The sequence below is a fragment of the Fistularia commersonii genome, chromosome 9, assembly GCF_037954325.1.
Source record: "Fistularia commersonii isolate RoL2024-O1a breed Wild chromosome 9, RoL_Fcom_v1.0, whole genome shotgun sequence".
In the NCBI taxonomy this organism is placed as follows: domain Eukaryota; kingdom Metazoa; phylum Chordata; class Actinopteri; order Syngnathiformes; family Fistulariidae; genus Fistularia; species Fistularia commersonii.
In genome coordinates, this window is record NC_141292.1 from 1,926,229 (window position 1) to 1,948,425 (window position 22,197).

General features: G+C 53.8%; 1 long non-coding RNA gene across 3 annotated transcripts in view; it reads left to right on the plus strand.

Annotated features, from left to right (window-relative positions):
* LOC147230910 (uncharacterized) overlaps positions 1–22,197 on the plus strand; it is a 76,688-nt gene that overhangs the window by 32,958 nt on the left and 21,533 nt on the right. The window contains exons 3-4 of one of the 3 annotated variants that reach the window (XR_015106561.1): positions 7,465–7,616; positions 18,346–18,403. This is a non-coding gene — a long non-coding RNA (uncharacterized LOC147230910). Of the gene's footprint in view, positions 1–7,464; positions 7,617–18,345; positions 18,568–22,197 lie in introns of those variants that run through there. The other 2 variants (XR_015106563.1, XR_015106562.1) reach the window with 2 other exon arrangements.

Here is a 22,197-nt window from a genome sequence, read left to right on the forward strand (position 1 = left end):
CCCCAAATCTCCCACCGCCTTTGAACCCGGCGCTTCCAAAATGAAAGACACGTCAGATGGAGGGGGCTTATTCTTCTTTTTGGAGAAAGACGAAGGAGGAGGGAGGGAGCCTTATTTTCCCCTCGCGCTCCTTTCGTTTTCTTCCGGCCTTGAGCCACTTGTCGGGGGTTGGTGGGGGGGGGGTTCTGGAAAAAATTTCGGGAGTTGGCCAAAAGGGGGGGGGGAGTAAAGGAGAAGATGAGAAAAGAGGAGGTGGAGGGTGCAGGGGGGCTCAGGAGACAGCTGTTGGAGAGGTTAGTTAGAGATTTCCAGCCATTAACCCCGGTCCGGGCCAGCCGGCCCACTTGAAGCTGACAAGGGGCCGGGGCGGACCGGGACTCCCGCCCCGATATGAAAAGGGGGGTCCGATTCGGACTTGTTCACGAGTGTGTGTGTGTGTGTGTGGCGGAAACCGTTTGCTGAAAGAGCGAAACAAGAGTGTTTTGGGGGGGTGATTAAGGATGGGTGCTGTTCATGTCGGGTGGAGGGCCGATGGAGGGCAGGGTGGGGGGGAGGCTTTCTCCTTTCAAAGGCAGGATAAACAAGGAAATGAGTCTGTAATCATTTCCAGAAATCGCCTCCCTCTTTCCTTCTTCTCTCCTCCTCGGCCGTCCTCCTCCGTTCATTAGCGGCCCGATGAGGCGGCGGTGTCGGGGTGGGGGTCTTCACCGCTTCACCGAGGGAAAGGCGCGTCAGGTGGCCGCGTTCCTTTTTCGATTCCGTCCCAAACTTCGCGGTGACGACGCGCCCACTCCCGTGAGGTGTTGTCGGGATGATGTTTGGATGAGCTTGGAGTGGATGGCGCCCCTGCCTCGGAGCAAGAAGGTCCACAATTGGAGGTCCTCTTGTGTCTGCGTGGGGTTCCACGAGGTTGTCCGGCTTCCTCCCGCAGTCCAAACAGGAGGTTCAGTGGAGAACCTGCATCGTCCAGACGCGTGAATGGTTATATGTGATGGTGTGTGAATGGGGAGGGCGGGGGGGGGCAGTAGTTGTATGTTCCTGTATGATGTTCGAATGAGAGGGGCAGTAGTTCTATGTCCCTGTATCATGTTCGAATGAGGGGGCAGTAGTTGTATGTCCCTGTATGATGTGCGAATGAGAGGGGCAGTAGTTGTATGTCCCTGTATGATGTGCGAATGAGAGGGGCAGTAGTTGTATGTCCCTGTATGATGTGCGAATGAGAGGGGCAGTAGTTGTATGTCTCTTGAAGTGGCCCTGTGATGGATCCAGGTTGAACCCCCCCCCCCCCCCCCCTCGCCCAATGAAAGCTGGGATAGGCTCCGCCCCCACACCCCCATGACCTTTACTGCAGGTATAGAGACTGAATGAATGATTGCATGACTTGCCAAAAGGTGTACATGTCGGATGCAGAAAAGGGTACGATTGTTTGTAAAGTGGACTTCTGTTCCCCGAGCAATCAGAAGTACAAGTCCCCGGAGGCCCCCTAAACATTCCCCGTAATCCTCCACGTCCTCTCGGCGGACACTTGAACGCAGCCGAGAGGTCCCGTCTGTGGAACATCTTACAGGAGTTTGTGTTTCATGGTGGGGAGGGTTTGCAACAGGGAGGCGTCCACAGGAGCAGCGCAAGCCTCATTATGGTGTAAGAACAACAGCGTTGGCTCCTCCCTGTGAGCTCCGCCGGCGGACGGAGTGCCGATCGGCGCCATCATTGTCATCGGGAGGATGAGGTCTCCTGAAAGGGGGAGCGAAATCGAAAGCTGCGACGGGAAGGAGGGCGAGCGTGACGGTGCCTTTAAAGCACAAAATAGGGCGGGACGGCACCGAGAGAATAGCGCCGGTCTCGGAGGCCTCTCCCCCTGCCGGGGAGGAAGTATTTGGCTTTTATTGGTTTCATATGACACGACGGAGCCTTTTTAAGACGTTGTAGACGCGCTGGTTAAAAAGCAGCCTGCCCACCCCTGCATTAAGTGTCCCTGTGATCTCGGCCATATTTATAGGCACTGTCTTGGGTCACATGGCTTCCATTTCTTCACTTGTCGGGACCCCCTGCGGCCGCCTTTACGAGGGCAGGTATGAAGAGGTCAAGAGCCTCGTCAGTGGCCTGGTCATCCGGGAGAAATAGAGCGAGATTTAACTCTTCTTTTATTTACAGGAAACAGCATCCCCCCTCCCCATTGACCCCCTTTTCCCTTTTTTTTTTTTTTTTTTGCCTTAAACTGGCAGTTTGAAATCGAATCAGAAGCCGGTGCTTGTAGGAAATTCGAATGCCACTTGGGTCACCGATGTCCAGACAGAAAGGAAACAACAGAACAGAATGTTTGACGTTCATATTCAAACATTTTCTTGCAATTTCCTGTTGCCCCTGCATCAGGACGCGCTCCCGGGAAAATCTAGCCGCAAAGAGAACGCGTTGATTTTCAAGTTACGTGGCTCGTTTTCTTGCTGTTCTTCTACTTAGCTTGTAGGCACAGGACAGACTCAGGATGTTATGGATCGGTCGCCTGCTCTTGCCAATCATAGACAAAATTTTTGCGATAACCACTCATTCATTCGTTAGCGACACTGCTTATCCTGCACTTATGGTCGCAGGGGGAATGGTAGCCAATCCTGGCCGTCACTGGCCGAGAGGTGGGGTTCACTTCAAGAGACATACAACTACTGCCCCTCTCATTCCCACATCATACAGGGACATACAACTGCTGCCCCTCTCATTCCTACATCATACAGGGACATACAACTGCTGCCCCTCTCATTCCCACATCATACAGGGACATACAACTGCTGCCCCTCTCATTCCCACGTCATACAGGAACATACAACTGCTGCCCCTCTCATTCCCACATCATACAGGGACATACAACTACTGCCCCTCTCATTCCCACATCATGCAGGGACATACAACTGTTCACTTCTCACCCTGGAGGCCTCGACGTTCAATTTTTAAACTCCGCCTCCCTGCTTTTGATAGACGTTGAGGAGGATAGTGGTCCGGGCGGACGAGCGGTCAGATCCGCCCAGTCCGGACCGGGTGTCAAGAAAAGGGCACCGGAGTAGCGTGTCTTGTTGAAGCCCCTCCTCCTCGTCAACACCCCCCTGACTCCCCCAACTCTCTGGGATGCTGCGACGCTCCGTCCTGGCCATGTGGCGCGGCGTGTTGGTTTTAGTGGGCACTAAAAACACACAGTTAAACACAGTTTTAAAGGTTCCTAAAAGCATTTCTCCTCTCTGGGGTTGGCACTTTAATCTACTATCGGGTTTCACATGCCGCATGGGCACACCTGGGGAGAGAAATGAAATAAGATGGATTTTAAGGCTCCCATGCATTGCCGAGTCCTTGTAAAAATGAAGAAGGGGAAGGCTAATCAGATTTATTGTTTTAATCATGGAGGGAGGTGTCTCCTGCTCTCCGTGGCAATGACTGCATGACCTCTGAACCGTCCTGGCTGGAGGCCTTTGCAGGTTAGATCTGAGGAACAGAGATTGATACCTCGACCGTCTCGCTAATCCTCTGCGGCTGCTACCTTGTAGACGGTTCCCGGGGCTACCACTTTGGTGGGAAGATGATGGATCTGTGGAGGGTTGCTGCCCCGCATCCAGGAACAGCACTCGTACTTTGAATGGAGGTCCTGATAGTTCACGGGAGTTCATGGGAGTTCCAAGAGGTCAAAGGTCAGGTTCAGGAGGGACAGGGGCGGATTGCTCGGAAGTTGAAAGCACTTCTTCTCATCAAGGGAGACACCGGTGAAGTGTCGGCAGAGGTTGCGCCGCGGTCATTCTCAATGAAGTGGTCGCCAAGTGGAGTGAAGGCTGTCGAGAAAAACACGCTCATCAATATTCATGGAGACGGATGAGGCTAGCTCGGACCAACTCCACTTAATGCTAACGCTCCTGGGTCAGAACTGAAGAAGCCCCAGGGACGAGAGAGGACGATTGTCCAGGGCCCGGACGACTGGACACCTTCAGACACAAATCCAAGTTAACCCTTACTGAAAAGATGGAGTACCTTTTCCTGGCCGGAGATGAGATCCTTCCCCAAGAGGAGGAGTTCGAGTATCTCGGCTTCCCGAGTGAGGGGAGGCTGGAGTGGCAGGTGGACAACTGGGTCGGTGCAGCGTCAGCTGACAAAGACTCTTCACGAGTCTGTCTTGGTGAAGACGTTTTTGCGGTCCATGGATTTTCCCAGCCTGACGCGTGGTCAGGAGCTGCTGGTAGTCACAAAAAGAAGAAGATCATGGATACAGGTGTCTGAAATGGGTTTCCTTCACATGGTGTCCGGGCTGTCCCTTAGAGATGGACCGGGAAGTGCTCAGAATGGAGCTGCTGCTCCTCCACATCCAGAGGAACTGGACACCTCCTGGAAATCTCCCAGGGGAGGTGTTCCTGGTAGGTCCCACCAGGTGGAGGCCCAGTGGAGGACCAAGGACCCGGAACCCCTTGGGATTCAACAAGAGGTAAGACAAAGAAAACCAGGTGCTACTGATCTTCTCTTGACATGATGTCAATCAGGAGAGAGAATAGAAAGTAGCTAGTCGACCCCCTCGCACCTAGCTTAGTACAATGATGTCACCGAGATGCTAGCAAAGGGCAAATGTGAGTACACAGAAACCGAAAGCATTTTGTGTGTTTCACCAAAATCCAGACGCAATTATTTGGGAGATGTTGTCCTAAGCCATGAATCCAAACTATCAGGCTGCGTCCTGGTGGAGAAATTCATATCTCAGAAACACCTGCCACACGGGGCTACATACCGACTTTTGGGCTCGCCAAAGTAAAGCACATTCAGCGTCGCTTAATCATTTGGGCAAAACAGTAATCAGGATCAATCCCATCAGATTGGCGGCCCTGAGCGACCACATCTGTGTGACCGGCGACATCTCGTAAACCCCGTAAGCCCTCGGTGATTGGATCGGGGGGGACGAGAGGTTCGACGGTGAGCGCCGGCCCCGTCGCATCTCGCCCAGGCGGAAAAGAGAAAAGAGAGTAGATTAGCGCAGAAAGAGGATTGAAAATGGTCATTTTAATGCTGCATGACATTGATTCTAATGTCGGCGGGGGGGCAAAGCTCTGCAGATGTCCACTGGGGAGTATCAGAAGGGTACTCCTAGGTCCAGCCCTTGGAAGGGTACTCCCGGGTCCAGCCCTTGGAAGGGTACTCCCGGGTCCAGCCCTTGGAAGGGTACTCCTGGGTCCAGCCCTTAGAAAGAAGGGTACTCCCAGGTCCAGCCCTTGGAAGGGTACTCCTGGGTCCAGCCCTTGGAAGGGTACTCCCAGGTCCAGCCCTTGGAAGGGTACTCCCAGGTCCAGCCCTTCTCCTCGGGAGGTCACTTCATGTCCCTTCCTGATGGAAGCGACTACCTCTGGAGTTGCCCTCTCTGGTAACCAGAATGAAGGTCCACAGATGGAACCCCTGGCCCGGATGGAGGGTGTTTTGCGAGCGATCTCCCTCTCAGTGATCTGTCCGGATGGGATTAGATTAGGGCTCAATCAGATTAGGGATTGTTTGGGATACACATCGGGTATGACTCTGAGCCCAGTCCAAACAAGAGGCCTTTAATCTAGCGGGAGGTTCGTCGAGGAAGGACGTGAGTTGGACGTGGTTGCTCTTCCTCGCCGGTCCTTTTGTTTTTAGAGCAAACAGCCTCGGGTCGATTTCTTGGATATCGTTTTACAGAATACAGCGCTGTCGGCTGACAGGAAGTAATAGTTTAGACAGACAGGAAGTGGAAAACATCCTCAGGGAGGAGCCTTGGGAATATTTAGCAACTGTATGTTTTATGAGTGGAACTACTGACACGCAGTAATCCAGCAGCGATGGGTTTGCATGTCCGCCTTGCAGCAAGAAGGTCCGTCGTTGGACTCCTTTCTGCGCGGAGTCTCCATGTTCTTCTCGTGTCTGCGTCGGGTTCCTCCGGGTTCCTCCACAGCCCGAAAGAGGTCCACTAGAGACTCTTAATTGTCTTGATGTTTGAAGGAGAGGTTTTGTCCAATCCGACGCGGCCTCTGTCGAAAGGAAGCGCTTCGTTGGAAGGAAAACTCCATCCCTCCGAGATCGGACGACTACTTCCTCTCTCTGCGCCGTCCCGTCTCGAGTTCCTTCCAACTTCCCATCCGGAGGCCGATGTGCTGCGAACGAGTCCATCCGGATCGACTCGTCGGCGCTCCTCGTCCTCGATCGGGAGCGCCTTCGGCCGCCGGTCCTCCATCTTGACTCCAGAAGACCAAACAAAAAGTTTAAAAGATTGACAAAGCCATTTAAGAATTTGATTCTATTTATGGCGTTTCATGGCACCACTTTACGGGCTGGCCGGGGTCCAAGTCCGCCCCCCCGCCCCCGAGTCCGGATGGCGTTGGTCCTCCGCTGTTTGCAGCCGCCGGCCTCCGTAACCTACACGCTTGGAAATGAAATGTGTATCTCGCCGGATTAAAATGGACCGGCCCGGGTCATGTTTTGCAGCTGCTGTCCGGCGCTCACGCGCGAAATGCAACCCCCCTCCTTCGCCCCCGACCCGGCGCACACTTTTAATCAATTCTTGTCTCCGCTATCAATCCATACCCCGATCGTTGGGTCTCCTGATGTGAATACCGCGGGGCGGCGGCCCCCCGGCCGCAACCCGATACCTTATATATTTCACCGGTGTCAAAGTGTCAGGATGAAGTGCTGCCCGTCGAAGCGTCCCCCTTCCTTTCGGGGCCGAGCGTAGCTCCGGTTTCGCTCGCCGCCGCCCCGTACCAAACATTTTGCGAGCTGTCGCTCGGGATGCCGCTTCCACCTCCCCGCCACCGAACGCCGCCAACCAAAGCTGGGACAATTTGTTCACCAGAAGGCTCCTTTTTGTTCGCCCCGCAAATAAAGCCCGCGTCGCTAATCGGCGGGGAAGAAAAAAACGCCGGGTCGGGTTCCGGTAACGGCGGCGGGGGGGGGGAGGGGGGAGCGTAATTACCGGCGCCTCAGCTCCCGGGCTACTTTCTCCCCTTCGTGGCGAGCTTTGGCACGAGCGGCGGGGAGGGTCAGCGGTTAATAACGGACAGGTCGGGCCCGGCTGTAACGGATACACGCACCTGCTTTATGCATCAGTCAATTACCTAATTAGAACGCTCCCACTGGGGAAAGCTAATACGAGCCGGCGGACAACGGCGTCCATGTGAACAGGGGCGCTAGCGGGACAAACGGATACCTGTAGCCCCGCCGCCGCATTCGCATGCGAGTCACCGGGAACAATGAGGAAGGGGGGTCCGCTATTTCTTCGCCGCGGATCAGGTAGCCGGAGGACGCTCATGGGAAATGGCGCTCCGTGGAGGCCGCGATCCAGTGACAGCCCGCCGCCCTCGCGCCCGCCGTGAGAAAGAGATCCTTGTGAAAGGACGGGCACCTCCCCGACCCCCCCGCTGCCCCTTTTTCGGGTTTAGCTTCAGCTAAATAGCCGCTCGATGTTTTTTTTTTTTTTTTCCCATTTTTTATCAGCTAGCGTGAGTCGTCACGGCGAGTTCTGGACTCCGCCCCCTGGCTCCCGCTCCTCCGGCCATGAATCTCCGGCTCCCGACGGCAAACTCGCCGACGTCCAAGCTCATCTGGGAAAAGAAAAACACCTCCGAGCTTCTCGCCGCTGAATTATGGTACGCGCGAGTGGATTCTTCTTTTCACTCCTCTCACACAAATCACAATGTTTTCGTTGCATCGAGACGTAAGGAGAACGGTTTTGGTGACCTCCACCCTGAGATAAATCTCCACGGGGACGATCAGAAGGTCCGGACGCCGGGAGCCAAAGTCCCCAACCTCAAGGAACAACCTCATGCTACGTAGCTACGGTAGCAGGGGGCGGGAAGTTAGCACGAGTGTCCCGAAGCCGGACGCCCGGGAGCCGTCACCGGAAGGGAAAAGGGAGGACGGCGGCGGCGAGAAGATCTCAAAGTGCTCGGCGACTCTGAGCTGCTAATACAGCTAATGGGCCGGGCGATTAATGAGAGCGCTTTGCCCCTGACATCTCAGACACCCTAATGTTGCTGCAGCGTCTCCTCGGCCACGCTTTAATCCATCACCGGCCCACCTAACCCAATTATGGCCTGACGCTTTACTTTTAGCTCCTCTGCCGAGCCCTTCACACACACACACACACACACACACACACATCTATAATAAAAGGGCAGACGCACACACACTGAATCCTACACATGGGTGTGCAAGAAAACACACACACGCACGTGCTAAGTCAGGTAAACTCACGAAAGGCTTCGTTTCCAAAGAGAAACCGAAGACGGGTCGGCGCCGCCGTCGTTTTTCCGAGGCGGGAGTTTGTTTTTTTTTTTCTCCAGAAGAAGAAGAAGAAGAAGAAGAAGAAGAAGAAGGGGGAGCGGCGGCCGCGGATCAATGGCCTCCGAAGCCGACCGGGTGAAAGAGGCCGCCCAAAACGGCGAGGATTCGCGCCAGTGTTGCCTGGCTATGCGTAAACAAACAGAGTGTCATGGCGCTGGCATCGCCGTTGAAGTGGTTTCTGCGGAATCCCTGTGTTCTACTGGCTCGTTCGCCTCCGGAGACATTCGGCGAGGGAACCGCCGGCGCCCAAAACACCCCCCCTCGACCCTCCCGCCCGTACTCGGAGTAGCAGATGTTCCCTAATCGCGGCGTTTTGTTTTATTTTGTCCGAACATAATGCGAGAGGGCTACGTCCCCTCGCCATTTGCCTTTGATTACCGCGAATCAGGAGCTCGTAGGACTCCGCCGGCGTGTTCCTCGGAGGAGCGTTGGCTCCAGGAAGGGGAGAGATGAATTCATTCAAACGGCGGCCGGATTCGACGGCGCCAGGAAATTGCAAATGGATGTATCTCCGCGAGTCCCGTGCGGGTCCCCCTTAATTTCTTTTCCACAAACTCAACCGGGGAGCTTCCCCCGCGACTAAACTCGTCCAGAAGCGCCGGCGCGGAGCCGTCACATCCCGACGAAGGGCGCCGACCGCGGAAACCGACGCGACACTCTGGACTCCCGACAGCACCGGAGGGCCGGCGGTGTTGTATTTACATCCAGGGGATACGTGCGCTTTAGGGCTACTCATCTCCGGCGATGCGATCGGACCCTTTAAGCCGCCGTCGATCACGCTAGCGGACGGGATCTTGGAACGTCCAGCCGGGCCGAGAAGGAGGAACGTCTGGCCGCGATAAACCCCGACTGACCCCGTTCGCCGTCCGAGGGCGTCTTTTTATTTATTTTGGAATAATGATCGTAATAACAACCAGATTTTACCTGCCCCATTATGCCCCGATACCACATACTCATGTCACCGTGTGAAGATTCACGCCGTTCTCCTTCGGGAGGAAGGCTCCGCTCCACAAATCACAAACCGGCCCGGGATCCAGACAGCTGTTGGCCGGGAAACGTAACGGTAGTTGGCGCTCGCAGGGCGGGAAAGATCTAAGAACGCAGACTTGAGAACGTTCCCGGACTTTGGTTCCAGGAACTAGCCTCCACCCGGGGTGACCTTTTGGTTTTCCCTCGGGCAGTAAGGGACCGCGAGCGAACCCCGCCGTTAGCTAACGGCGGACTTCTCCCGGCCAAAATGTAGATGTTCCTCGCCGAGCCCCGTGATTTACGAGCCCATCGGAGCGACAGCAGATGCTAGACTCAGCAGCTACATGTCCAGAGTAGGGATGGTCGCAAAGAACATGTATGCTCACCCCCCCATAAAATGCACCAAAAACAAAAATCTTAACACACTGTAATGAATTCTACTCCCCTCCCCCCCCCCATTTCCAGTGAAGCCCCTTTTCCTGTCACAGCTGTAAACATAGCATGATGCTACGCTAACACGCTAACACGCTTCACTCCCAAAGGCCCATCAGTGTTCTGTTTTAGCCGGGGTGGGGCGGAGGGAGTGAAGAGCGGAGGAGGGCGGCGGGCGGCGGCGGGGGGGTCGGAGGGGGGTTATGCTGCATTTTTCATGAGCCCCCCCCCCCTCCGGTGCAACATTTATGATTCACCCTGAAGGCTTTAAAACAATACTTGACTGCCTCTCCTAACATGTTAACCCCGACATCTGAAACATACTGCGGGTAAAGTCATCTGGACCCGATGCAGGGTGAACCCCCACCCCCGAGAGACCCCCCCCACCCCCCCCAATCCGTCCGTTATGTCACATGCAAAGTAACAGACCTGTCAATCAAGAGATCTATGTGTTGGCTTCCTCTAAATCAGGTGGATTGACTCCTCAAGAATTACTGGAGGAGGCTACTTCCATTAGCCACTCCCAACAGCAAATTAACTTAAATGTAGCCGCTCAATAAAGTTCAAGACAATCATTTGCATGTCAATGTCCTCCTTTCTCTCAAGGCCTCCCCAAACGTCGAGCTGACCTGGGCAAATTCTGAGGCCAATTATCCAGAAAGCTAATTGTAAAGAGGACGTCGGTTACGAGAAGGTGCGTGGGCGGTGGGTGGACGGGGGGGGGGGGGGGGGGGGTCTTTGTTAGCGCTGGAATGCAGGAAATCAAACTGACAAAGCGGGACTCTTTGTTTATTTCTTTTTTTTTTTTTTCTTCTTTGTAGATCGAAGTACTCGCAAAAACAAATACTTCCCGTCCGTCGGCGGGACGGCCTGTAAAAACACACCCCTCTGTAACTGCTGTGCGGGATTTTTTGATGTACGGAGCTGTCAGAGTGAACACGCTAATCCAGATTAATTAATTAGCACGATTCATTTCGTAATGCAAGGATTCAAAATCCCATCATCCCACCTCCGGGAGCGTATCGGCACGACTCCGTCAGGACGGCCGACTCCTAACAGCACATCGGCCTCCGGATGGGAAGTTTGAGTCCGGATGAACCCGAGAAGGGAACGACGGAGGGACAGGAAGTAGTCGTCGCGCTCGGCAGGAAGGAGTTTTCCTTCTAACGAAGCACTTCCTGTTTCCGGTGCCGCGTCGAGGATTCCTCTGCGGGGACTTCAAGCGAGGCCACGCCGGATTGGACGAACTCTCGGGGAACAAGTGAGTGTGACTCGGCAGCTGGATGGAAGATGGGCATGTTATTATGGAGGTTGGGTTGATTACGGAATATCCATTCATTCATTCATTTAATGATCTTTACAGCTTCTCCTGCATTCAGGGTCGGGTCAAGAGGCAGGGCTCACCCTGGACCGGTCGATCAAAGGGCCACATAAAGACTTACAACCATTCACTCTCTCATTCACAAGTCATATCGGGACATGCAGCCATTCACTCTCTCATTCACAAGTCATATCGGGACATACAACTATTCGGCCTCTAAGTCCTGTATTATATCCAGACATGCAGCCATTCATGCTCTCGTTCACGTCCTTTAGAGACATGTGACCATTCACTCTGGCATTCACATGTCATATAGGGACATACAACCATTCACCCTCTCATTCACTTATAAAGAATCATACGACCATTCACCCTGTCATTCACACATCTGGACAGTTCGGGGTCTCCTCCTGAATATTTTTGGAGTATGGGAGGAACCCAGAGGAACCCCAGACTGCGCCGCGCTTTTGACTGAACGAATGAGCCGATGAACCAATGAATGAGCGCGATGTTGAAATTTGACCATAAACAATCCCGTCTCCTCGCCACTCCTCCGGCCCCGAAGCATCGTTAGCATCGGATGTCATCCTCCCGGAGACAAAGTAAGTCGGACAAACACGTAGTCCGGACCTCAGAGGAGAACCTCGCTGCACGCTCAAGTGCTATAAGTGCCCGGGAGTCGTCTTACAAGAAACACTTATTGCATTTTGTATTGAGCATGATGTTATGAAAAATTAATACGGGGATGGTGTGCCGTCTTCTCCATAACCTCCGAGTGTGTGTGTGTGTGTGTGTGTGTGTGTGTGTGTGTGTGTGTGTGAGAGAGAGAGCCACAGAGGCAATCCCACATGTAACCGCGCACATGCTAATTTAGCATTATCTCAGCGCATGCCTGTTTTTTTTTTGTTGTTGTACACGTTAGCTTCATGCGCTAACTAGCGGGGCTGCTAGTTGTTGTCATCCAAGGAAGCGGCGGAGATGATGTCTCCTCGGCGTCCACCAGACCGACGGAGGAAGGCGGGCTGGCGGATGTAAACAGATGTGAATGGTTAGTTACTCTAGGATGATAGACATCTGGTCCAGAGCAGAGAAGAAGGTGGAGAAGAGGTGAGGAAACGTACGTGAGCAGGCTGGAACGGTGGGGAAAAGAGTCGGTGGTGATCTGGTTTGGAGACCATGAGGACAAGCTAGGAGGCAGAGGTGAAGATGGAGAAGTTCGTCTTTTGGAGCGAGGAGGAAGGGACGGTGCCTGATAGATGTTCCTGAGATAAAGTCAGATTGAGATGGTTCGGAGGTGGACGGTGAGGGTGGAACCACCAGGCAGGAGGTCTGGAAGAAGACCAGAGAGGAGGTTTATGGATGGAAAGCCGGGAAGTTGGTTGGTGTGACAGGAGAAGGTTAGAAGATCGGTTGTGGAGCAGCCCGAAGGAGAGGAAGAGGTCACCATTTTGGTTTTGACAGATAGACCTTCTTCTTCTGAGTCCCTGGACGTTCTCCTGTCGCAGGTTCTCCGGCCTGATCTGCTACCTTCTACCAGGACCGGTCAAGACAGATACCATGCTGGTATCTACCCGAGGTTTTTGCGCCGGTAGAAGGCAGCGTTTGGTTCTTCTCCAGGCTTCTGTGGATCATCTCAACGCCCGGCGGTCCAGGCCTGCTCTACATGGAAGCTGTCAGGAGTCGACAGTGTTGTGATTTGGTGCCACGTAAATAAAATCTGACTTGAATCTGACTTTCCGCTAAACACGTCACGGCGAGTTCCGCGTCAGAAACCAGGATTTGGACGTTTTCATGCCCGTTTTGCAAAGGAACCTAAACAACGTCTGCGCTCCCGCCGTCCATCCGGCCTTCCTTCCCCTGCGCTGTTTTTTTGTTATTTCAATTTCATTTATTAATGCAGGCAACCTGTACTCTTTAAGTCTCCCTGGATTATTCTGAGTGGATCAAAAGGGGATCTTATTAGAAAGGATTGCGCATGAAAACAATGTTTGGTTTCCCTAAATATGCGTTTCCAAATCCGCGGTTTGATATTTAACAGGATCAGGGGCTTTTCGGGAATTGATTGTAAAAGAACATTTTCCGCTTCAAATTGTGGTATTAATCCCCTTTCAAACGCCGCTCGTACCCGCGGCGAGCAGAGCGCGTTCCCCCTCCCGGCGACGGTGAGCAACACGGGCCTAATTGTTGCGGAGGAATTCGCTCCGCCGGGACGCGACCATCTCCCGCCGTAATTTGGCGTCACGCGGAGGAGCGGGGAATCAACAACAGGTGGATTCTTCCGTGAGTCTCCGCCGCCGCCGCGTTAGATCTTTAACGGGAAAGCGGGAACTGGAAATGATGTCAACGCGACCCCCGGGGGGGACGACTGGGGGCGGGGTTTCGCATCTGTCCGATGCGGAGAACCGCGAGACGGCGCGCTGCTGAGTCAGCCGGGTGACCCGGCGGCGGGAAGGGAACGGGGCGACCGGAGAGCGATCATACCGTAAATCTGATGGAAGATCCGCTTCTTGTCGTCTCCTTGCATCCATAAACAAGCCTCCCTGGACGTGGATGGATTGACTGTCAACCCTTGACCCAATAAAAATCTAACAAGAGAAAGGTCCGCGGCGGCGCGGCGGGAGCTGGTCAAAGGTCGGCGCGTTAAGTCAACGAGCGGCGATTTTCAATCCCCTGTTTGGCTGCGCGGAGCCGTGCTCGTGGAGCAGGTGATCTCATGGGGAGCTAGTGGAGGAACAACATGGGAAGCTAGTGGAGGTACAAGAGAGGAAGTTGATGGAGTTTTCAATCCCCCCTGCGCGGCTCGAAGCCGTGCTTGTGTAGCAGGTGATCTCGAAGTGACGACGCACGAGCATACCGTGGAAGGAAGGGTCGTGGGAACAAGGAGGGACAAGACAGAAAGTTAGTGGGGGTACAAGATGGGAAGTTAGTGGGGGTACAAGAGAGGAAGTTAGTGTAGCTACAACATGGTAAACTAGTGCCGGTGCAACATGGGAAGCAAGTGTCGGTACAAGAGAGGAAGCTAGTGGAGCTACAACACGGGAAGCAAGTGTCGGTGCAACATGGGAAGCTAGTGGAGGTACAAGACAGGAAGCAGGTGAAGGAACAACAGGGGAAGCTATTGGAGGCAAAAGAGGGAAAGTTGATGGAGCTACAAGAGAGGAAGCTACAACAAGGGAACCTAGTGGAGCTACAACGCAGAAATCTAGTGTAGGTACAAGAGAGGAAGCCGATGGAGATACAACACAGGAAGCTAGTGTCGGTGCAACATGGGATGCTAGAGGAGGTACAAGACGGGAAGCTAGTGGAGGATCAACATGTGAAGCTAGTGGGATGCAAGACAGGAAGCTGGTGGAGGTACAACATGGGAAGCTAGAGGAGGTACAAGAGAGGAAGTTGATGGAGTTTTCAAACCCCCCTGCGACGTGCGGAGCCGTGCTTGTGTAGCAGGTGATCTCGAAGTGACGACGCACGAGCATACTGTGGAAGGAAGGGTCGTGGGAACAGGGAGGGACAAGACAGAAAGTTAGTTGGGGTACAAGATGGGAAGTTAGTGGAGGTACAAAAGAGGAAGCTAGTGTAGCTACAACATGGTAAACTAGTGTCGGTACAAGAGAGGAAGCTAGTGGAGCTACAACACAGGAAGCTAGTGTCGGTGCCACATGGGAAGCTAGTGAAGGTACAAGACAGGAAGCTGGTGAAGGTACAACATGAGAAGCTATTGGAGGTAAAAGAGTGAAAGTTGATGGAGCTAGAAGAGAGGAAGCCAGTGGAGGTACAACATGGGAAGCTAGTGAAGGTACAAGACAGGGAGCTATCGGGGGTACAAGGAAAGCTAGCTGAGGTACAAGATGGGAAGCTAGCAGTGGTACAAGACAGAAATCTTGTGGAGCTACAAGGAAAGCAAGCAGAGGCACAAGATTGGAGAGACTAGAGATAACACAAGACAGGAAGCAAATGTTGGTACAAAACAGGAAGCTAGTGACGGCACAAGCGAAGCTCCAGCTTGGCCCTGCGAGGAGGGAAGAGTTAAGGCACTCGGTTTTCCTCCTTGCGCCATCTTGTAAGATGTCAAAGGGCTTAGATAAGTCGCCCCCCCCCTTCCCTCCAATTCCTCCTGCGTTCGGAAGTTGGCCAAAGGCTCGAGGCACTGACAGTATCACGTCGTGGACGACCCCCTCCTCCGACATACTCCACGGCAATAATCTTAATGATCCTCCGCTGTCCTTTTCCCGATGTCCCTTCGCTCCCCTCCCCTTTCTCGCCCCATCCGAGGGGTTACTTCCACCACAGTGGAGACGGCCAAACACACCCCCTTTCCCACTCCCCAAACCGCACACTCATTCACACCCCGAGGGTGAACGCGATAGGTCAACTGCGCCGTGAGTCGCGGCGTCCCCTCCCGCCCCCCCCCAACATCTCGACTCCCCACCTTGGCGTGTTTCCTCTTCCCCGCCCCGCGGCACTGCACCGCGGACACTTCTTCCACCGCCATCCGGTCCAGACGACCTCGTACGGGGAGGGGGAAGGGGGGGGGCGAAGGGATCCGGGGATGTTGCCGTCACCGCGAGGACAGCGGGCAGCTCGCCTACAGCTGGCATCAGCTCGGGTTTCCCCTCTTTGAGCCAAAGTGACGATGAGGTGTCGGGGCAGCGTTCTGGGACTTCAAGGTAGACGGAAGGTTATGGAGACTTTGAATAAATAATATCAGAGGGCGCATTCGAGTTGAGCCGCAAACCGCTGGAAGGCAGAAAAAAGAAGAAGAAGAAGGGGAAGGGGACGCTACGAGGCCTCCTTCGGTCTCCGTTAGCCGGATTACCATGGGGGAAAGTGAAGGGTGATTTTCATATTTGTATAATTAAGAGCCGGGGAGTCGTACCCTCCCCGCGTCCTTTTTTTTTATTTCCGACCAAATTGGTTATTCGAATGAAATATTTACAAAGAAAATATGTTTTCTAATGCTATCGATTCGGCGCCTCCGCTTACTCAGGCTTCTCCGGGCAAACATTAAAACGACTGCTTCCTACATCTCCATCTTTAATTGATGCTGGATATTGCTCTTACCCCATGTGTGTGTGCGCGCTTCACTTCTTGATATTAAGCGTGTGTGTGTGTGTGTGTGTGTGTGTGTGGGCGTGGAGGCACATCATTTTTAACATTTACTGGTTTCACTCTCGTACTGACATGGGCCGGACAGTTATGGCCACCTTAAGAGCTTATGGATTAAAACGGAGGATGTGCGGCGTGAGTGCAGGATAAAACATCAGGAGGTCTTTATTGGACGATCACGCAGCCAATGGGCTTAAAGAGCTTCCGTCGAAATCAATGTAAACATAAAGGCCTTTATTATCGCAACATGCGAGACTAAGCGGACACTTGCTCCATTTGCATTAAGTAAGCGGATGCTAATTAGCATTGCTTCAAATAAGATAATGACCGGGGGGGGGCGGAGGGGGTTAAGAGTAGAAGCTATTAGCATAGCGGCGCAAGTAGAATTAGCATTATTTTCAAAGCGCTCGATGAGCGCGGCGCCTCTCCGAGCTCGGCTCAAGATACCCTTAAAATCCGGTAATTCACGATGTTCGGATTCCTACGGGATGTCTTTTCCCGAACCTGTGTGTGTGTGTGTGTGTGTGTGTGTGTGTGTGTGAGGCAATGCTAGGCGCTAGGCGTGGCTCCCTGTTCCTGCTTCGGCTTCTGGCACACCTGTTCCTCATCAGGCCAATCACACCTGCAGTATATCAAATCAGGCTTCCCTCCAGGGCTGCTCTGATTGTCTCCTCGGCTTCAGACTCACATGTGGTTTTCCGCTCATGCCTTCTTGTTTTTGCCTCTTTTCCCCTGATTTACCTGTTTGCGTCTCCGTGTGACCGAGCCGTCCCGTCCGCCGGCGGCGGCGGCCACGCCGTCCTCCGTCTCGCTTACTTGCCCGTCTGCTCTTACCGACTTCCGTCTCTGGATCGGAACCGAATTCTTTTATTACAGTCGTTAACGCTGAACTTCCTCTGCCGTCTCGCGTTTTTGGTTCCTGAGTTACTGAGCATAAAAAAACCCTGACAGACACGGGCGAGTTTCAGGAGTGGATATCCAGTGGCGGCACGCTTCCTGGAAGACGCGAGTGGTCCTTTTGGGTACCTGAAGGTCTCCTCAGACAGGATGCACGGACGGTACAACTCCTTTGCGCTATTGCTAATTGGTGGTACAACTCCTTTGCGCTATTGCTAATTGGTGGTACAACTCCTTTGCGCTATTGCTAATTGGTGGTACAACTCCTTTGCGCTATTGCTAATTGGCGAAAACAGTCCCTACCTTCGGAACAACCCGGAGCTGGGCTTCCCTCCGATCCGAAGGTTGCCGGTTCAGCCTCCTGCGTGCCGAAGTGTCCTCCGGCAAGACCCCGAACCTTTAGTCGCCCCCGATGGTTTGGTTGGCGCCTAGCATGCAAGCTACTTAAGCGGTGACCATGTATGCCTGCCTCGTGTCCACCCCTGGAGCGTCTGCTGCGCCGGCGCCCGTCGGTTTTGGTCAGACCTCCATCCTCCCGTCGGACAGAGCCGCGGTACACTAAGCCTAGTCGGTTAGCGGAGTCGGGTCTGAACCGTCTGGGACATGATCTAATGTCATTTAAGGATTTTGTGGAAAAATTAAGAAGTGCTTTTGAACATACCGTTCCCTCTGGAGACGAAGCTAAGCGGTTGTTGAACCTCAGACAAGGACAAAGGATTGTGGCTGATTATTTGGGGGAATGTGGGATTGTGGCAGCGGAGACAGGATGGAGTAATGAGGCACTCAGGAGGAGGATTTTTTTTTTTGAACTGGACTCCAAATAAGCGGGAAAGGGGAAAAATTGGCAACTAAAGATCATACAAGCTTACCAGGCTCTTGGCTTCCCCTCCGAATTCAGTTCGTCAGTCTGGGGGGAAGAAGCGCTAGCGGCCGAACTCCTCTCGGTATTGAAGCGTAGCAGAGGAGGCCGTGTCCGACGAACCCGGACGCTTCGTCTCCGCCCGAAACACCGGTGTCGGTTTCCTCCGACGTGTAACGGAGAAGTCGTAATGTCGGAGGGCCGAGGCTCTGAGTGGCCACAATCCTCGTCAAGGAAATACCTCCAGAGGCTTTTGAGGTTTGTTTATTTTTACCACATATTGTTTTTAGAGACTACAGACAAGTGGAACCTCCTGTCCGACACAGCCAGCTCAACCTCTGCTACCGTGACTTGTATTTCTGGATGTGGGACTCCTGGGGGTCCCCCCTCCCTCGCCCCCATCAAACCAAAACAAATAAAGAATGACACCATCTGCCTTCTTTTGCAGAAGGAGGTCTGTTTCCTGACGCCGGGAAGATGGGAGGCCTTCGTCCTCCTCAGCTGACTCCTCTTGGATGCAGTAGCTCCACTCCCCAAATCCCTGTGGATGTCTGAGCTCCTCACGGCGTCTGAGATTAAGCCCAGCCGCCCCTGCGGGGGGAAACTAATTTCAGCCGCTTGCACCCGCGACCTCATTCTTTCGGTCACTACCCAGAGCTCGTGACCATAGGTAAGGCCCGAGACGTAAATAGACCGGTAAATAGCGAGCTTTGCTTTCCAGCTCCGAAGTAACCGCCGCGTTCCCCGCTTGCCCTTCGCGCCTGAAGATCTTGCCGTGTTCTCGCCTTTAACGCGCCTACGATTTCTTCCGGTGGTGGGGTTAAAAATGTGAGAATGTTCCTGTCATCTGCCGATCACTCCGTGCTTTCGAGCGCTCATCTGTCCATCAGCTGTCGACGAGAGCGGATAAGAAGCGCGCCGACAGATCGGACGCCGTCATATCACTTGGGGTTTTTATCAGCTTTAACCCCTCCCCGCGTCTTGCAATGATTAGAGCGGCCGCGGGGTAGCTTAGCACACGTCGGCTAGGTGTGAAAACCCGTGCCTGTCCACGCCGGCTGAGTGCTTTTCTGTTTGCGCCGTTCGGTATGCTCGCGTGCTTTTAGCGTCCGAGGATACGTGGAGAGGGAGGGGGAAAAAAAATAAAAATTCTGATATGTCGTCACACATTGACAAGCTCCAGGGCTTTGACAGCACACCTCTGGATGGATGTGTCATCATTTTGGCAATGCATAGAATCAGGTCACCTAACTTGTTAATAAACTGTTAGCATCCTGGTTGAATGTGTGTGTTCCTCCAGGGAACGGCCACGGTAATGATTTACTAAATGTCAAATGAACAGTAGTTGGGAGGAAACACCATGCAGGCGTGTTGGCTGGAAGCTCTTTAGCATTTCACGCCCTGATTGTGAGACGTCTCCTTTGAACAGCAGGATGTCCTGAGAATTAGCGCCCAGGGATTACGTGCGCACACTTTCGGTCACTTCAAGCACGAGCGGGGAGCCGCAAACGGCGGCGGTTTGACGCCATAAGGTCAAGGCGAGCCCGAGCCGGACGTGAACTCCCCCCCCCCCCCGTTTTCTCCAGCAAATGCTCCGTCTCTGACAGCTTTTTTTTTTTTTTTTTTTTGGTAAAAAAAAAGCATAAACCATCTGCGCAATAATAGCTTTTATGAGGTTGTTCCCTCTTGCAGAAAGCATACCCGGGTCTCTGGGGTGGCCATCGCAGGCGGCGACAGCCTGATGTGGACTGAGAGGTGGTCGTGTTGGCTGTCTAGCCGCTCTCAGGCTCGTCTCCGAGGTCCACAGAGACCCGGAAGAGAGGCCTATCACCAGCACTTGTATTGCTTAATCACTTTCTCTTCTCTCAATCTCAGGCTGGCATTCGCTTTCACGCTCCCCCACCCCTCCATGCCATCATTTATTCATTCATGCCTTCTCCGGTGTTGTTTTTCTTTCAGCGCTATGATTTTTTTTTTTTTTTTGCTTCCCTCCAAGATTTGCTTGGAAAAGGACCCAGATGGCACTGGTGGTGATTTCTTAAACACAAAAAGGAAACGCACAGAAATAGAACATCGCAACGCCGGCTGTAGCCCCCGTCTGAGTTCTGATCCCGGCTGCAGAACTCTGGCGGAGCTGGAGTTTGTGGGGAAATCCGAAAATGGGGGTTGCGGTATTCTGTCCGGGAGGGGACGAGGCCCGGGGGAAAAATGGCTGCCTTGGTAGCGGTAAGGACGGGATGGATTTTGACAGGAGAAAGAGGCCGATTAGGTGACGGATACGGGGTCGTAATGACCAGGAACTCTCCCGGACGACGACCGGGTCCTTAACCTGAGAAGGTCCGAGGGCATACGGCGTTGTGACTAGTGGACGCTGTGCCAACAAGAACTTCAGTCAAGTGCGAGAACATCGCAGGAGAACCAGGATTTGAGCTTCAGCAGGGAGCGAGGAAGGTGGACTAGCGTAATGGAGTTTGGAGGCCACGTAGAGCAGGGTGTCATCTGCGTAGTAATGCAAGCCGATGTGTTTACGGAAACGCGGGTCATCCTCACGCGTCTTGGCGGCTACCGGCGGACGGATGCGCGTAGCGACACAAGCTATCAACAGAGAGGCTGAATGTAGGTCATCACCTTTGGAGTTTGCAATTGGTGTGAAGGGTAAACATCCCCCCCCCCCCCCCCCTCCAAGTTCTCCAGCACCCTAATGCAAACGGGCATACAAGTATCGCCCCGTTCTTGAACTGGTGAAGGAAGCGGGTTCGGTCTTTCTCGGAGCGTCGCTGCGGCTTATTTCCCTTCGTCATCTATCCGTCTGTCTGACCGCCTCTTGTCGGCGTGCGCGTCTCCGACACGTTCGCCTCCTCTCGTTTGTCGCCCGGTTGTTATCTCGGGTTCCGAGTCCGGGAGCGGCCAGGTGTTCCCGGGCCCCGGTGTTGGTTTTCAGCGCGGCGGCCGGTAAGACGACACCTTCATCCTGATTTTGATCAATTTATCCAACAACTGGGATATGATAGCATAAACCACTGACCGCTGCGTGTTTGCGTATGCGTTTGTCAGAGCATCCCGGCGTTTCGGGGGGCCGGCGGGGGTTTAGATTTCACCCCGATAGCAGGGGCAGCGGTGGAGGAAGGCCAAACATATGTTCCGAGGGCCAGGAACAAAAGCACTGACACGTTAGCCTTTTCACGGAGATGACCTTTCCGCCGCTTCCCATCCCGGCTGCGCTGCCTGCCGCTGTCCTTTTGTCTGCCAGTTCGCCTCGGGGGCCTCGGTTCAAGCCGAGCGCTAGAATTTCTCCTCGTCTCCCCAAATCTCCCTTGACTAAATGTCAGGATTACATATTTCTCTGCTCACACTTAGGGCTTTAATTAGCACCGCTGTCGGTGTGTGCGTTAGCGTGTTACATCCAATGGGTGCTAATGTGTACAAGTCCGTCGCAGCACCTGCAACTCGCTACCGGGAGCGCTTCCTTCGGCGTGTTCTCCTTGGGTCGAGGGAGGGGGGGGGGCGAGAAAAAGATGGTGGCTCGCACCCCGACGGAGGCAGAGGACCTGCTAATGTGCTAACGCGCTGACGTACAAACACGCAGATTCATGAAGCGCCGGAACCTGAGGGAGCGGGTTGGGGGCGGAGGGAGGCTAGCAGCCAGCACCGCTAACCCGATCATAAACACGCCTTCACATGCTAACTGTTAGCGCCGCATTGTCACGCATGTGGCTGGTGGTTCAGAAGCAACACGGAAGCTAAGAAGGCGGCGGCAGGTGCGTTCGGGGTGTTAGCGTTAGAGTCACGGGAACATATGTGTTCTCCTGCACTTGTAGGTTTGCCTGATTTCTAGCTGGTTAGCTTTTTCTTTTTGGCTAGCGCTTCCATCTCCAGAAGATCCCTGGTTGGGTCTCAGGTTCCTCCCCGCAGTCCAAAAACATGCTGACATTTTGCAGACGTGTGAATGGTTTTATGTTTCCATATGAGATGTGCAGAGGTTTGTGATGCACTGACTGATCTTCTCCTCTGGAAGCAGCTTGTTCTGTAATAATAAACTGTGAAGAATTAGACGTTCTCTGCGGTGACTCCGTGAGGAGTGTTTTCGTTCTCCGAAAGTCCGGATCTCTCACCGGAGTCCTCCCTCCGAGCCGCGAAAGACGTTTCCCTTCATTTCCCTCCGAGAGCCGGGATGAAACGAGGTCTCGAAACCGTCGTCTTCGGGTCCTCTATTCGTCCGTCGTCGAGGATCTCCGCCGATTCCTCGTGGCTCCGTCTGATGTGGCCGAGCCGCCGGTGCGGATTTTGAACTTCCTGCTTT